The 17,950-nt window shown below is 25.0% G+C and overlaps 1 protein-coding gene and 1 non-coding gene across 7 annotated transcripts in view; one reads left to right on the top strand and one right to left on the bottom strand.

Annotated features, from left to right (window-relative positions):
- The window catches only part of LOC126895844 (hemicentin-2-like), a 137,944-nt gene that overhangs the window by 66,227 nt on the left and 53,767 nt on the right, over positions 1 to 17,950 (top strand). The window lies entirely within an intron of this gene.
- On the bottom strand, positions 15,158 to 15,240 carry Trnal-cag (transfer RNA leucine (anticodon CAG)). The gene has a single exon. It is a non-coding gene; the product is annotated as a tRNA-Leu (tRNA).

Here is a 17,950-nt window from a genome sequence, read left to right as displayed (position 1 = left end):
AAAGTAGTATTTAAAAAAATTGAGTCCTTGAATCAGAAAAACATTTTTTATAGTAAATACATTTTTATGTAAATCAATGATTTGAACATTTCTAAAGGCAAATTAATCTAAAAACACTCAAAACCATTTAACCGACATTCCTGACATGTTAGAAGTATACTTTTAACATTTTAGAACAGTGCCAGCGCAAGGTTGGACTAAACGGATACATATCAGGGTATATTTCCTGGACTTTGCTCATAGTACTAGCGTAGTTGGGGTGTATTTTTTTTTTCGGGGGATATACATAAGAAACATTTTTATTACCTCTTCCAAACGCAAAATAGTTGTATCTTTACTGTGCAATCAATTCTACTGTAGGATTCTATCTAATTTCAACCCCCCTCCTTCTGGCAATAGAGTCCTGCAAAATTAACTTAATTTAATTTAATGTAACACGTTTACTGGTGTCGATGCCAAATATAAAAAATTCGAAATTCATGTAAAAAAAAATATATTCTAATAACCATTTTTTAAATTAAAAACTAATTTCTATGTTAATGAGGGAATTAAGTAATTAAAATATCAATATACTTTAATTATAGACTTGTAAATATCATAAAGATAATAAACATAAATCTTCATCAAACAATTTAGTTTTTGAGAACATAAATTTTCTATATAAAAATGAAAATGAAAAGTGTAGTTCTCAATGACTCCTATCGAGCGTCCTAAATAACAAACATAACCATTGAAATAATTATATATACAATGTATATATAATTATTGCTAGTGTATGTTATATACTAACACTTAAGTGTAAACATATATAATAAATTTGAGGTTTGTACTGTGAATGGGTATCAGATCACTAGTGGGGAAACTGGAAAGGTTGTATTTACAGTAAACGTAAGCAGGGGCAATAACGAGCTGGAATTTTTGGTCGTGTCGGCAGCGTTACTGTTGATATAAATCAATTTCGTCGGGAAGGTGGCTTGAATGAGGCCATAACTGCACCAATATACCAGAGATATGGTAACGGTATAATAAATTGTTAGAAAGGGTCGTTTTTGATGTCAACTTCATGTTCAATTGCACACCCACTATTATACTCCACGGATATATCTGAGAGAGTGTTTATAGGAAAATCAAAAGATTTTTCATAGAATGGTGTAGCAATCAGATGGAGGTTGTCAAGTATATACTATTATTATTGTTATTATTATCATTGCTATTATTAATGTTGCATTTAATGTTCCACCATAATAAACAAATAAAGGCGCTCAATAGTGATTGATGAAATATTAATTATCTATAAAATATGAAAATGTTGACATAATTTCTATCACTGAAGTTGTTTATTCTTTCGATTCAAAAAATACGATATTGATATTTTGGTATACACGATAAAAATCAATTAAATTAAGTAATCATTTAACAAAAACAATTGATCGCTGTAATAATAAAATATCTTTTACATTAAGTCGTCGATATGATGTAACACCTGTCAAACAAATTATTTAAAACTCCATTTAAAAATTATAATGTTCCCATCTAAGTTTTAATAGATGAATATTTATTTTTCAATAATAATGTGAAAAATTATTTCTCATTTTTTAATTCAAATATTATTCGATAAAACTTCTTTCATTCATTAAACAAATCCTGAAATGATTACTTTTGTACTCATAATTTAAAATAATGCCATGTGAATATTAAGAAACTACTAAGCTTCATTGCATCGCCTTGAATAACTTCGAACAATACAGAATTTATTCAAAGTAGAAATTAATTATTTTTACAGCACATTCACCTCTATTTCTACAAATCATTCATTTGAAATAAATTAACAAATAAATCAAACGTGCTTGTGCTTGATTATTTTTGTTTAGTACATAAACAAATGTATCATATTGAATTTTTAATAAAAACAAATCTTAATAATTCATAAATTATTTTGGTTTTTATTATGAATTAAAGATCTTATGTAATATATCTATATTTTCTTTTAATTATTTGTACGTATAAACCGTATACAACTGTGCATCTAATGATTTTAACTATTATTTGAAACAATAAGCTATAAGACTTTCAGTTTCTTTTAACAATTATTATTTTAAATATTTATAGTTTTTAAATTTTAGTCAAAGAATTGATCATTAAAGTATCTAACATTTTCTTACATATTTCATAATAAGATATTAATTAATTATTCATGAATATTGGCTTATTGAACAAATGATTGAAAAAGTAATAATCTTACTTTTATTATTATACTACATTTTTTTTTTGTCATAGTAGAAATAATAACATAAAAGTATTATGTTATTATTTGATCATGATTCTAATTTATTTTTAATATTCTGTGGCCAATTATAAAATATCGTACGCTTAAGCTGTTTATTATATTAGATTCCCCAGAGAGAAATTTATTTCTCTAAATAATAACAAAACAATCATAAAATTAGTATTGAATAAAAAAAAAACCTAATAAATATGTAATGCTAATCAATAAAAAATGACTTTAAAAGTTGGTATTGATAGAAACAATTTTAACTGTTTATTTATGTTCTATATTAGTTAGAAAGTAAGCAAATTAAAGCTACTACTATCATTTCAGTACATTGTTTCTTGAACGTTTCTAGATATAAGTGAAAGTTTATCATTTTATCATATCTATTTTGCTTAAAGAACTTTTAGATATTTCAGGTGGTTTAATTTGCTCCATTAAGTTATATTTAAACTAATCTACTTGTTAAGATTAATATTATGCGGCATCAAAGCTAAATGTTGAAATCCTTCTATCCCTAGTTATGGCTACTTTCATTTAATTCACATATAAGAGTATTATCAATTCAATATTATTATATAGCAACCTGACTATCAAAATAACTTTATGGACCTTCTTCAATTCATAGCTCTCGTCTAAGTAGGGTCTTGATGTAAATATATCGGATACTGAAGTTGTCATAATATAACAACTATAAGTAACAATAGAGCATAATATTATTATACTCTGTTGTCACTATAAGATTCATGTGTTAAATTTCTTGTTAGACTAATGGAAAGTTGTAAAGTGTATTTTGAAGACAGGCTGCATTATAAATCTACTAGATATATTGAATGAAACTTCACTAATTACCGAAATTGCTTCGTTGGAAACCAAATTATCAATTGTATAAAATAACAATATAATACTGGAGAATATCAGACACGGATATTCTCAAAATATCAATATAAATAAAACAAAATGTGTGAAGGAAGTTGATAATATATATTTTTTATCGTATTAAGAAAATATTGATTTTATCATCATTTTCATTTTATTTAAAGCTAAACCTTTCTGTTACAAAACCACTGATCTGATGTCTTTGAAACGTGTATTAAATATTTTTGAAAAAATGTATCTAGTCTGTACTTTAAGAGGTTACTAGTTGAAAAAATTGTTTTTACACAAATTGCTATTATTTTAAGATATTTTTCATAAAAGTGAAGTGTTCAAAAATAGGATTTTTCACACACTTTTACCATAAAAACAATTTAAAAAGTTCAAAATCATGACTTTAGTTCCATTATAATACGACATTTTTAATAATATAATATAGTATTATTATCATATAAAAGGTGATCCTTAATTAAGGGAATTTTGCAGCAACGATTTTTTTCTAAAAATATTATAAAAAAAGTTTTTGGGTTTAATAATTAGTTTTTTGGTATAGGCGCTAAAGTGGTAATTTTCGTAAACATGATTCTACATATAGTGGTAAGGATTTATCACTATATTAAACCATTTATCTACCATCTTATTAAACCATTTATAAAAATTGGAAATAGTTCTATATATTTATAGGCGAAACTAGATTCTTGTGTTAGAACAAAAAAAATTAGTAAAACTGGATCATGTTTTCAATGACTTTTTTTTTTGTCGTGTCGCAGTGAAATAAGAAGAACTTAGTCTACCAGTTAGAGAAGGATATTAAAAAGAAAAATTAAATTAGCTCTCCCAAATTTTTTTCTACTTAGTTATTTCATTATACATTTCAGTTATTTCATTAAATATTTCTTAGTTATCTTAATATATAATGTCCATAGGAAATAGAACTTTTTAATTTTTGTTACAATATCTGTTATTAAAAATTTTCAAACCAATGTACTTATAGCACATTAAAAATACTTCTAATCAATATTCAACTAGAGCTTTAAAGATCATTTATAAGTAGTCATAATAATAATAGTAATAATCATTTGCATTCATAAATTGAGAGACAATAAACTATTGTGTTTTAAATCAGTAAGGAATTTTACTCAATATCTCATATTATTTTTCATATAATTATTATTTTGGCTCATATGAACTCTTAAATTATGATACTTAAAACATTTTGTGACATTATTTCTGTATAACACCGCCAAAGTGTTATGCTTATTATTAAGTAAGCGTTTTAAATATTAGGTCAGATATCTATCTGTTTACATATCTATATATTTAACCTGTATTTTTTGGTTTTTGATAATGAGTATGTTATTATTTTGAAATTATATTTTCTGTTTAAATTAAAGAGTAATAGATAAAAAAAAAATTTTAGGCTTATATATTTTTTGAAAACTTAATTGTCTATACTAATATATTAATTGATTTTGAATAATTGTGTTTCAAAAATTTCGGCTCAAAAACTACCTCAACATTAAAAATAGTGTGGTATTATAAAAAAATATTATTGCAATAGTTGAAAAAAAAAACAGAGAAATATATTGAAAAAATAAGCAAATATTAATTGATTATTTGAAGTGCAATTTTTATTTAGTAAATCATAGAAAAGTAATAAAGGTGAGCTTTTCTAGTAATAAAATATAACTGTCAACAAAAGAAAAAAACAGTTGAATAAGATTTATTGGTACCTAGAATTTGATAAAAAAAAAAAAAAAAATTACATTTCTATTGTTTATTTAACCGATTTAAATTTAAATTACTTTCTTTTTGACAAAGTAAAATTTTCTACATTGGTTTATTCTTGTTGAATAATTTATTTTATTGTATTAAACTTTCAAAGACGTCCGTGTATTTTGCTTGAATGCGGTTGTTTTTTCTTCTTCGGATTTATCGCTTTGTTTTACGTTTATTCTTTTTATTTTACCTTAACATATTTGTAAATATGTTTAATTCAATATCTCGAAAATAAATTACTAATTGAGTTATCAATTATTGAAAAATAACGATGAAAACAATGGTTGCCATAGGCATACACACAGGAGCAGCAAAGGGTGCTTCTGTTGACTCTAAATAAAATTAACAAGTTGTACATCTTTTTATTTACCGAATAATAGTCAAATATGACGGGAGGGGTATAATGGCTGGCTTGCACTAGAGACCAGACACCACCAATGTGAAAATCACAAGAAAAATATCGCTAGCACCCTGGGGATCGATCCCGGGACCCCGTGCACCGAAACATACGTTTTTATCAACTAGGCCGACCTCTAACTGATATAATTTTATTAAATTAGGCTATTCAATAATTTTCAAATCTAGATAAAGTAAATTATACAAGTTTTATTAAATTTATTAAAAAAATCCAGCACAGGGGGGTCGCGGCACAGTGGTGACGTGGCATAGTTGGATCATGTATAATGATATCTGACAGTGATTAAAATCACTATCAAAAATAAACGCTTCGATGCAAATCTTTAGATAGTGTTTAATTTTAAAAAAATTGGTGTTTTATTCCAAAAGCTACTTGATCTGCTGGTTCCTTATTAATATCTCGATTAAGATAAAGTATGTCGAATGAAAAAGGGTTTATTACAAATTATTATTTCTCATAAAAAAATTATGTCGATCCATAAACTTTTCAATAAGTTATAGCATTATAAAGTTAAAAATATAAAAAATAAAATCGAGAATTTTCACACGAAAATAGCATTCGGTAGCCATTTTCGCCGTGAAGACAAGTCCAGAGGTCAAATTTTTTTTTTTCAAATTAAAGTATATTACATTAGCTTTAATTTAAGATATATATAAAAGTGTCAGACCTTCCGGAACATTTTCAAAAGTTAAGTTGAAAAAGTTAATTTTTTGTGAAAAAGTTGTCATTTTAAATCCCCCCCTGTGGACAGTTAAAGGATCAGATATAACAAAAAAATATACTAAATAAAAGGTAATGATATCATGCATCTATATAAAAAAAAAATTATATTTATATGTTCATTTTTAAAAAAGTTACGGCCGTTTTTAGTAAAAAAAATTGAAATAATTTNATTTTTGAAAAAGTTACGGCAGTTTTTAGTAAAAAAAATTGAAAAAATTTCGAAAATTAGCGATTTTTAAATTTGTAATTTTTTTGGAGGTTTCCCCCATTTACGGGGAACTNAAATTAGCGATTTTTAAATTTGTAATTTTTTTGGAGGTTTCCCCCATTTACGGGGAACGAGGGAAATTTTTTCAATTTTGAAGGGTAATGTCTTCGACTAGATACGATTTGTGATCTTTTGACGTATCGTTGAAAGAAATCCGTTCGGTGAGAGCTGAGAAAAAGTGGTAACAGACACAAAAAAAAAAAAACACATCATAGTAAAACCAATACCTTCTCAGCTTCGCATCGAAGCTAAAAACAATTTTTTTATGGGTAATAAATGTACTATTACAAATTGTCCCCATTACATTGTAACAATTAGTCGCAAATGGAAAATTTTCGTATACAACGTATCACATAAAATTATTCTTAAGATTTTAAATGATATTACCTATCGAATAAATATTTAATATCAAGTATATCTTGTCTTAAATCTTTTATCTCAAAAAATGAAAAGCACAATGTCGACTAAATTTTACTAATGACACGCAATTTTAAAAGTAGGCGAATAAATTTTAATATTGATAAGCTATGATCGATATTTTCACATAATATTTGAAGAAATAATTTATCTATAGAATCTATATCATTTGCATAGTGATATAACAATTTAAAATTAAAATATCCCAATTGTAAAAACTTGTTTCGGCAACAACAACACCCGCTCTCCCCTACATATACTATACCGAAAAAACTCTCCATGTAATGTCTTTTAGTTTAACATTTCCTTTATCTAAAAAAAAAAATCAAATCAAATCGGACCTTTAGCATTTTTTCATAAAAATGTTTTTAATGTTGCTTTTTGATCTAATATAGCTTTTATGGTAAAAATAGAGAATCGCTGAACATTACCTCGATTCTCAATCTTTCTAAATCTTTAAATGCTAATATCTAAAAAAATAATATTACAAAACTGTATATTGAACAGTTAGCATTACATTTAGACTATTCTCTATTTTATAATAAAAAATAATAACTAGTTCCCATTTAACTTTTAAAAGTTACCCTTTGAAATATTATTTCCTTGAAATAAACTTAATATGGTTCATAAAAATAAATCAAGTTTAAATTTTTGCATTATTATAAAAAAAAGTCATTATTGCATGAAAAAATGGAGGGTAGTTTTCTTAATAAATCACACTGCATATACATATTCCTTGATTATAACCTACTAAATTACTTACATAATAATAAATAATTTCGGAAATTTTTTAATGGCTTTTTATGGTTATACATACTTTTAGAATTATCGATTATTAAGTACTTTTTTTAGTCAATTCATAATACCAAAATGTACATGAGTATATTTAGCATAATAAAATTATGTGCTACTAAAAGTTATAAATGTTGAGTGTCTGGATCTTTATACAATTTTCAATAGGACTCTGATAGCTTTTCGAGTATATTATTATAAAATTAAGTTATTTATTAGTAACATTTAAAAAAATTATTTAGTATATTTTTTTGGTTACTGTTCATAATGTTACGTCTATGCATTCAATTATATACATGGCATAAAAAAATCGGACATTGCATACAATGGCTGGTCAATGTAAAGTGTACTATATCTAGTTATCTACTCTGACCGTAACATATAAAAAAAATTATTATTTATTATTTTATACTTATAAAATAAAATAAATGTCTAATACTTAGACACTTTTTAAAAATTTGCTAGTAAACAAATAATTTTATATATTTTGATTATTGTACTAGTTGATTTAATACTTGATAATGTAAGTGAACTAAATTTCTTTTATTTTTGGTAAAATAAGTGAAGCATAGTATAACACTGACGACAACCTGCGTTAGTGAATACAACAAAATAAGACGACGTGAAACATTGTCAACAGACAGTAATCCCAAATGAAAGAGACGTTGAAATACAATGTAATGCATACAAGACTCCTGTTAAAATACTAATCCTCTGTTTAATATGAAAAAATTAATTTTAATATAAGAGATGTTTATAAAATAAATTGTTAAACTTAAATTTATTTAACAATGATAATTTATATTTATATTGTGTTTTTTTTATTATTTTTAATTTATTAAAAAAAATATTTACACAGATTCATAGGTATTTACATATCCATATCAGATATTAGGAAATAATAAAATGAATTTATTTGACTGTCATAATAAATCATAATAATATCAATAATTGATTATTAGGATTTCATTAACAAGTTATTAAAAATTGATTTATTAAAAAAAATATTTTTATTAAAAATATTAGTTTAATTAAATGTATTACTTAGTATGACATGCTAATCAATTATTAGAAATATTAATGAATTAAAATATATTTGCATTGTTTTAATTGTATAATTTTTTTATTATATGTAATAGGAGGTAATATAAAAATTATTTAACATATAATAATTTATAAAGTGTGATTATATTGACGCTAACCACTTGATTTATCTTAAAATAATAATTGTGTTAAGAAAATTATTTTTGGTATTTTTTTAGTTTCATAAATAATAACTTTTGGAGCAGTATTTCGAAAGTTATTAACATTTTTATATCTTTGCGAGAGAAAAGGTGCGACCGAGAAATGTCTAATGATAAATATTGTCATACCCGTGCCAGTGTATATTTTAAAATAGTATTAAAGTCCAAAATATTGGGTAGAAAGTTGTTATTGACCAGTCAAAAAGAATCAGCTTGTATACTTTATGACCAAGAAAATAACGTAAAGTTTGTTCTACAAACAAGCTAATATATATTTTTAACTATTATTTATCAGTTTTCCAAATATTAAATCTGTACATTTGAGAAATACTCTCGTAAGTCTCATTTATTTGAAAGTTAACATATTTTGAAATTCTTATTCAATGTATGTTTCAAAAATAATCTCATCTCATTTTCCAAAAAAATGTGAGTATTAATAATTTATGTCTAGTGTACAGAAATTGTTGTGCTAAAAAAGTGGAATGTAAAACCTACTTACAATACACACTTGTAATCTAAAAGTCTAAACAATAAAATATAATTTTATGAATGTATGGTTACAACTAAAGCAGGCGAAGCATTAATTTTAGTTAATTAATGTGCGTAGGCTGTACTGAAATTTCCTAGTGATGTAAATGTTAATTGGTGCTCTGTTTGTTCAAAAACTATATGGTTTGCGCACAACATTAGTCTGAGAAAAATAATGTTATGTAATATAATATTGTTGTGTGTAATATAAAAAAACGTCTTACAAAAGCCTGCAATACGACAACTTTTTATAATAATTGCATGTTGAGGAGTACCAAGAACTTCTAAAGTTGCTAAGCTTTAAATTTGTTTGTTTAACGAAAAAAGCAATTATATATTACTTAAAAATACATGTTCTCAGTTCATTCGACATTCATATTTGAAAACTTTAAAAAATTAGAGTGATTCAAATAATTATTACTAAAACAAATACAGTTAAGATGGAAAATTTAAATGTACATTTGTGCCTTATATGTGTTAACTTCTGAAACTTTTTTCACATTTCACTTGTGTTCAATGTAGGTTTTGTTTAAAAAAATGGTCATTTTTGACCGTTAGTTAATACTTATCTAATCTTTGAACGAAAACTCCTCTCAAAGATTAGATAAAATTAAATAAGACAGCATTTAATGTTGTCTAAGTTACATACAGCTGTTCAGTATTCACTCGTTTCCAAATAATATGTAAATAATTCATAATATTTGTTCAATCGGTGCTAAAATAAAAATAATGAACGTATTGAAAAACAAATTATTACAAACATAAGTATCTATGGATAAAACACAATTAGGATAAGTATTTTGATAAATCAGTGTTTGGTTTTCCAAAATGGTTGTAGAAAATACTATAGGAAAAAACAATTCCTTAATGAGTCTTACACTTAAATAGTATAAAACTGAAAAGACTAATAAAATCAAACAAACAGACATAATTTCAGACAATTATAAGTTATAACTTATATCAAACTGAGTCATGTTAAGTTTTTTTACTTTTTATTTAAGTAATTTTAAAGCATCTGAAGAAGATAAATGCTCAATCCTAATTTAAACGAATCGCCCGGTCTGCAAACGACTACCCACCTCAACACTTCCCATTAAACGAGTTTGTGAAACTTTAATAAAATTTATTTAAATACAATAAATTCGTTTTTCAGTACTTCACGTATACTCTTTCAGTCTCGTTTTCTATTTAAATTATTTTAACCTAAATAATTTTAAAGCATTAAATGTAAATCGGTTGCGAAATAAACTATTATTATGTATAAATGATTTTGCATCATATTTACAGACGTGAAGTTTCGATTAGTAAAATATACAATAAAAATCGTTTAATACTTGGTCCGGAAAAAAAATTTCATAGTCTAAAGAAAAGTAATAATAAAGTTAAAGCCATCCTGACATCATAATATTATGTCAATGGCAATGGATGACGCCTCGTTTATCATAAAAAAATAAAAACCATTGACATTTTTTTTGTTCTTTACAGTATATTGAATAAAATCATTTTTAAATATTTTATGGCTCAATAAGTTTTGAGCAAATTTAATAGTGTATATAATTTTGAAATTTATTTATATTTTATTTATGACTCAAACAAAAATAAATGTTTAGTATAATAATACACTTCTAAATTTATTTATATTTTCATATTATTTTACAACCACTATGAAAAAATAACAATTTGGTATTTAATATAAATACATTTTAAGATTAAATGATTTTACCATAACTAATAAAATGTAGTTTAATATAATTATGTTAAAATGTCAGTCAGGATGGTGGAAAAATAACTTGTAAAAAAGCACAAACTTCATATAACTTGCATCAACTGGAAACAATCGTAGAATAATTAAATAAATTTACATTAAAGATTATATTATATTAGTTATTTATATTAGTTATATATATATGTATACTGAAAAATCAATACTTTCTGAAAGTATTATTTTATCTTTTAGAATAATTTAATAACTTAAGAACTTTAAATTTTTGAAAAAGTAAAATATTCATTGTTTATTTTATTGAAAACTGAGTATGTTAAAATGTATAACAAATTAAAATTATATATTATAATTCTAAAATCTTATTCAACAATAAAATAAAAGCTGTAGTTTTTATTTTAACTTTACACGCAGTAATCCTCATGAGATACACTTTCAGTGAAACTACTATCTTAATAAAATAATACCAGCAAACAAAAAAAAAAAGTTGTCTGTATTTTTGACAGGACCATCTGACAGAGTCACTGGGTTAACAGTGGTGTGTACCGTCATGGCAGGTACAAGTGATAAGTATTTTTACAATGCAGGGATCCGGAAACCCAGTATCGGCGTCTGATAAGGGTGAGAAAGCAGACCTTGTCTTGTGAGAAACTCACCACAAACGCAACAAAATGAATCAGGACTTTTATTATAAAGATAGAAATTACTTCTTGTAATGGTATACTCTCCGGTAGCCAAATTTCCCACTACTGAAGAGCTGCAGTCGCTTGATGACGATACCTGCTTTCTCAGCTTTGTCAAGTCATTAACAATTGTGTTTTATAGATTTTTTCTCATATTTATAACTGCAATTTTCCGGATTTTTTTTAAAATTTTAAAACGTTAGTGGGTCAAGAAAACTTCAGATTCAAATTCAGTGGAACAAAGTCATACTTAATTTGAATCAAAAATTTTTTTTTCATCTTAATAATTCCGATTTTTCATGATTTATTGCAATTTTTTGGGATTTTTCCCTTTTTTTCTTCAAATTTTGACGGCTTTGATGAATGTATTGCTTTGCGTAACACTTAAATATTTATTATGAGAAAGGGCACAAGGCAATTTTTAATACGTTTATATTTTTCGTGAAAAATATAAACAAATCTACGCTAAATTCACTGATATTACTGTCACTTGTATAAGGAGTTTTGCTTAATTTATTACTATTTGAATTTGGTTAGTTTCGTATGTCTATGAGTAAAAATAATTTCCCTTTATATCCCTTAAAATTTAGTAAAAATGACTAATGTTCTTTATTCTAAAAAAAAGTTTACTTAAAGTTGCTTAAAATGACTTGGAAAGATTATAATATATAAGATTAAAATATTTTTGCTTATAATATGATTTGCCTAGCCACTGATTATACCTATTAGAATCTATACAAAATAATCTGTTAAAAGATATAGACGTTGCTATCGGACACGACACAACTATAGGCACTAATGGGTTAAAACTTTCTTATTATAATCTTTGTTCAATCTAATTAAATAGTCGACATAAGGTATCTCGACTAGTTCAATAGTAATTTAATTCTAGATTTTGCTGACTGGAAAATAAAGCAAGATAATAGAGCTTTATTTAAAATGTTTGTTTTCAGGTCGTTAAATTAACTACGTGATCATCATGAGTGTCATCATTATATGTTGGGGTGCGTGGGCAATGTTAAAGTTAAACTTTAGCTACACGTGATAATGCAGTATATGCTAGAAACTACTACAGCGAATATTGTAAAAAAAAACTACTATGCGTTAACGTTATTTTGGCCGAGTCGGTTGATCAGATGCCAAGACTACTAAACATAGCTGTATGCTATGGTATAACAACTTAAAACTAACCTTATAATGAAGCTTGGATAATATAGTAAAAATTCTATAAAAAAAAAATCCTTAATAAAAAAATAATAACTACTAAAGTAAAAAAGAAAACAAAAGATAAGATAAAGGAAAGATACATTTGTATCTTAATGTATTTTTTTAAAATAATTCTGTATTTAAGTTATAAAATGACTAATAACACAATTTGCGTGTCGAGAGATTGTAGTTTTAATAATAATAAACATAATGATGAACATAATGACAGTAATAATAATAATAGAACAACAACAGTAAGTTACTTATGTTTGTGCTAGAGAAACTTTACTTTATTAGATTACGCACTAATGCTGCAAGTCATAATTCATAACTACTTTTCTAATATTTTGCCATTTTGTCTATTTGTTGGAGACTTGTATAGCAAACGATGCGTTAAAATAATAATTTAATCGAATTAAAGGTCATTAATCAAATGTTTTTACTGCAGAAGCCTAAAACTAACGTTTCATTAATGTCTATATGCAAAATGTTGTTTATGAGTAATGATATGTACAAAGTACATATGATTTAAGAATAGAAACTACTACAAAATTGCATGTTCATTTAATAAAAAACTCATTTTACATTATCTTTTAAGTTTAAATGGTACACTTTGTATCTGACAAAATTGTATTTTATTTAGTGCATACAGCTTGTAAACACAATTTGAAATTATACAACGACGCTTTTATTAATGATAAAGACCTTTATATTTTCAGATTATAATTGTAATGCAAACTATTATTGATCTCTTATTTATGAATTATTTAAAAATTGAATTCTTTGTTAAAAAAATAAAACATATTTATATTGATAAACGTTACTTTATGCGATATTGACTTTTAGCCTGATGTTCTAAACCTGAAATATTTTCACAATAAAATATACCAAACGTAAATAACGTAAAAGAACATTGAATTTCAAAATAATTTATAAAATAATTCAATATTATAAAAGTATATATATTTTAAAATTAAATTTTGATGTTTTATATGTAGTAATCCAAATGTAAAAAAAAAAAAGAAAAAGGATATGTAAAAATAATATTGTTATATGATAGGGACTAACCATGCGGTAAATTACGAGTGAATTACATCATATAATTAATTATTATATTTTATCAGTGTCATGGTTCGAGGATTCAAAAGTAATAAGATTATTAATATAAATTAAAGTANAAAAATAATAAGGTTATTAATATAAATTAAAGTATAAAATTATTCTGTTGATGTGTTAAATTGTAAGTATACGGTTTTATGTATGTTAAGCAACCCCAAGTGGCATATGCGATTTTTAGTAATACAAAAATAAGCTAGTATGTTGTTGACCAAAGTTGGATGTGTGAAATTTGGTCAATTCATTCATTAGCAACGAGGTTTTATCGGAGTTGTAGAGAGTTTAGAACAATAAAGACAAGTAGATATAAAAAGAAATGATTTAAGTTCCTCTATAGAGGTGTTATAAATGACCTAACTGGTAAATACCTGAAATAATACACTGAGGCAACGAAGAGGCGGTGGCCATCATTTTATAATTTATTACACGGTAATCATGACTTATATAACTATTACATGAATATATATATATATATATATATATATATATTTAAATAACAAAGTATTTTTATGATATCAGTTTGGTGCATAATACAATTTTTATGATTTGTAGTTATCTTTAATTTACATCCAAATATATTAAGAATTATTTAAAAGTAATATGAGTGGATATTAAAACATATAGAAAAACTTAAACGTATTTTTTAACCACGTAGTTTTTTCTTAATAGTATATTGGTCATAATTTTAATTTTTTTAAATTTATGATTGATTATAGTTATTTTTACAATTATTGCAAATAATTCTACAAGGTATTTTTCTTTTTTTTACAATTAATTAATAAACCTTTGTTACTAAAAATCTTCCATATGACAATTCTATTTTCTTTTATAACAATATTCAATAAACTGTTATAGTCCTTGTACTGTAATTTAAAAGTTATGCTAACATACTATAATTTATGATATTATATTTTCATAAGATGTATAATGTTAATATCTTATACATAATAATACATATTATACATATTATGTCCACAATTTCTTTATTAAATTATGAAGTGCTTCTTTTAATTTACAGTATTTTTTATAACAAACAATTACAAAACGTAAAAATTTACCGAATTATTATTTTAATTTAAAATGTTGTTAAAATAAAAAATAAATTGCAAAAACTTATTTGTCAGAAGTGGGATTCGAACCCACGCCCACAGAGTGGACTGCGACCTGAACGCAGCGCCTTAGACCACTCGGCCATCCTGACGTCGACTTTAAATTGAATTATGTTACTTATTTAAGAAGAGACTTAACTTAAATATAAAAAATAAAAATAAATTATCTGAATTATTAAATTTTCAAATGCAATAAAAGAATTACCAGGACTTTTTTTCAAAAGACAATGTAAATTGATAAAATAATGACATTGAAAGATTATTACAATAATTAATTCATTTTACTTAAACTAGCTAATATTACATTTCAATAGCAAAACTGTGTATCTCAACAATTATAGATTTTTTTTGAGAAATATCTTATTATGTAATAGTATATAGAAAAAACGCTTTTCTTGAAAATTACTTAGGATGATAGGATTTTCAAAATTTTTTTTTTACAAAAGAACGGGAAATTATTGACGAAGGTCGGGAATTTTTTATTGCACGCCCGCGAGCGTTTTAAAATTTCGACCGTTTTTGAGATAAACGTTCGCTAACGCCAGCATTTTATAACTTAAGGTTTGACATTTTCACCAGACCCGCTCAATGACATTTCGGAGACATCATATAAAAATCAATTCAATCTGTTCATTTTTCATTGTTTTACGACTTTTTTAAGTCCACGCGCATGGTTTTAATATGGGCATTGACTTATTTATGCGCATATGTTTATTATGACCCTTAATTTGTAAAATATGTATTTTTATGACGATTAATTTTTCTATTCAATTCATTATTAATATATGTTCTTATTGCCATATATGAATCGAATGTTATTAGTTATAAGTATCTTTTTTTTTTGATATTATGTTTGTTATTTTTATATATTATATTTAGTTTATTAAGCATACTTTGTTAAGATACTTTCTATCAATTTCTTTTAAATATGTTTATAATACAAATTTTTTGATATATTTAATCATATTTATTGTTTTATATATCTTTTGTTTGAACTTTTGCTTTATAATTAGCTTACTGTTCAATTATATATTTTTCGCTTTGAACTTTATTTTATCCACGCAGATTTTTATTAGGATACTATTTTGCATTTGCGCATAACACTATATTTTATGTATTTTATCAAGGTATGTTAAATGTTTTATATAAATAAGTTATACATAAATTTCAGGATGGTTATAAGTATATAAGTTAGTACGTTCATTATCATAATAGTACAGTATTAATTATTTTATTTATCTCATATATGATGTATAAGTTTATGAGTTTATAGTAAAAATCTATGACAACTATGCAGTCCAATATCAAATCACAGTAACCAATATTTTTCTCAAAATTAATTTTTTTTACGTAGTCCCATCTAATGTCACCTGTCGAATTTTTTTGTAATTATTCTATAATATAAATACGATTAATACAATTAGAATTTTAATAATTATTGTGTATATTAGAGGCCTTTTTAAGGGGGATATGGATGATTGCCCAACTTAAACCAGCGCTATCAATATTTTTTTAGGCAACTTTTATAAAGTTCGAAATAAAGATCGAATGACCTTTTTTTTGATTATCACTATCATTTTAATCAAAAAAATTCTATAACATGTTTAAAAAAGTAAAAAAAAATAAATACCTTCCTGATATAATTTCTGCATTCGCCCAAGGGGAATACCTCATTAACAAACGTCAATCTTATACCCAATACATTTTACTATATTCTCTTTTTGAATTTTCCTGATTTCAACAATTAAATTTTTAATATATTTTTGTCACACCGATTCTGATGTAATATTTTTCTTGCAAAATACTTATCATGCTCAACGTAGCCGGGTACTCCTACCGGAATCAGTGGCCTACTTACGAGGATGGCCCAAAGAGGCTCGTAAGGCCATAGGTATGGGGCGGAGTCCCAGCTAGATAAAGCCTAGTCTATAATAATAATAGATATTTTAAGCGTTTGTAGAATAATAAATCTATTTTATTTCTTAATATAATGCAGAATCTATGGACGTATTTAAAAGAGGTGGGCTATTGGGTATAATCGCCCCAAGCGGCAGTATTTTTTCGTAACCTAATAAATTTAATAATGAGGTATTTAGGGATGGGAATAAAACTTTATCTTGGGCATCAAAACTCTAAATACGTCTCTAGTAGCATAATTTATTGTAAATTATAGTTATGATTTTTAATTATCCAATTTCTGATTAATATTTGAAAAATTGAGATACGCGGTTTTGGCATGAAGACGACTTATGCTATAGTAATCTTCAGTGCCGTGTATTTACTGGATCACATGGGGACATAAAAGTATAATTTTGAATATTAATTCATCTAGAGAAAACGTGTTTAGATATAAACTTAAGCTTATGTCAATTCTCAGTTAGGTGAGTAATAGTTTCTTAGGTAGCTTAAATCATTGAGGTTCACTTCGCTTACTTAATTTAATTTAAACTAATTGTGACCATTGCCTTTGTAATTTGTAATTACATGACAACTAATTTAAATTGACAAATAATGGAGTGCATAATTGAACATTAACTTAAACTGTAGAATAACCAATCATAAAACATTAATATTATTGTTGCCACAAACTATCACAACGTTACAAGAATGTAAAAAAATAGGAGAAGGTTAAGTAAGTTGGCACCCTCCAGCTTGAATAAATTTTGTTTAATTTTTTTTAATAATTTAACCTTTAAAAGTGGTAGAAATCCTCATTTATTGAATATAAAAATTGATAAATAGCTCATCCTTTTATCTTAGATAAATGGTTAAAATAGGAAACCACTGAATTTCAGTCTATGA

This window comes from Daktulosphaira vitifoliae, unplaced genomic scaffold (assembly GCF_025091365.1).
Source record: "Daktulosphaira vitifoliae isolate Bord-2020 unplaced genomic scaffold, ASM2509136v1 Scaffold_1, whole genome shotgun sequence".
NCBI lineage: Eukaryota > Metazoa > Arthropoda > Insecta > Hemiptera > Phylloxeridae > Daktulosphaira > Daktulosphaira vitifoliae.
Note: the sequence above shows the minus strand (reverse complement) of the source record. Positions and strands in the feature narration are given on the sequence as shown.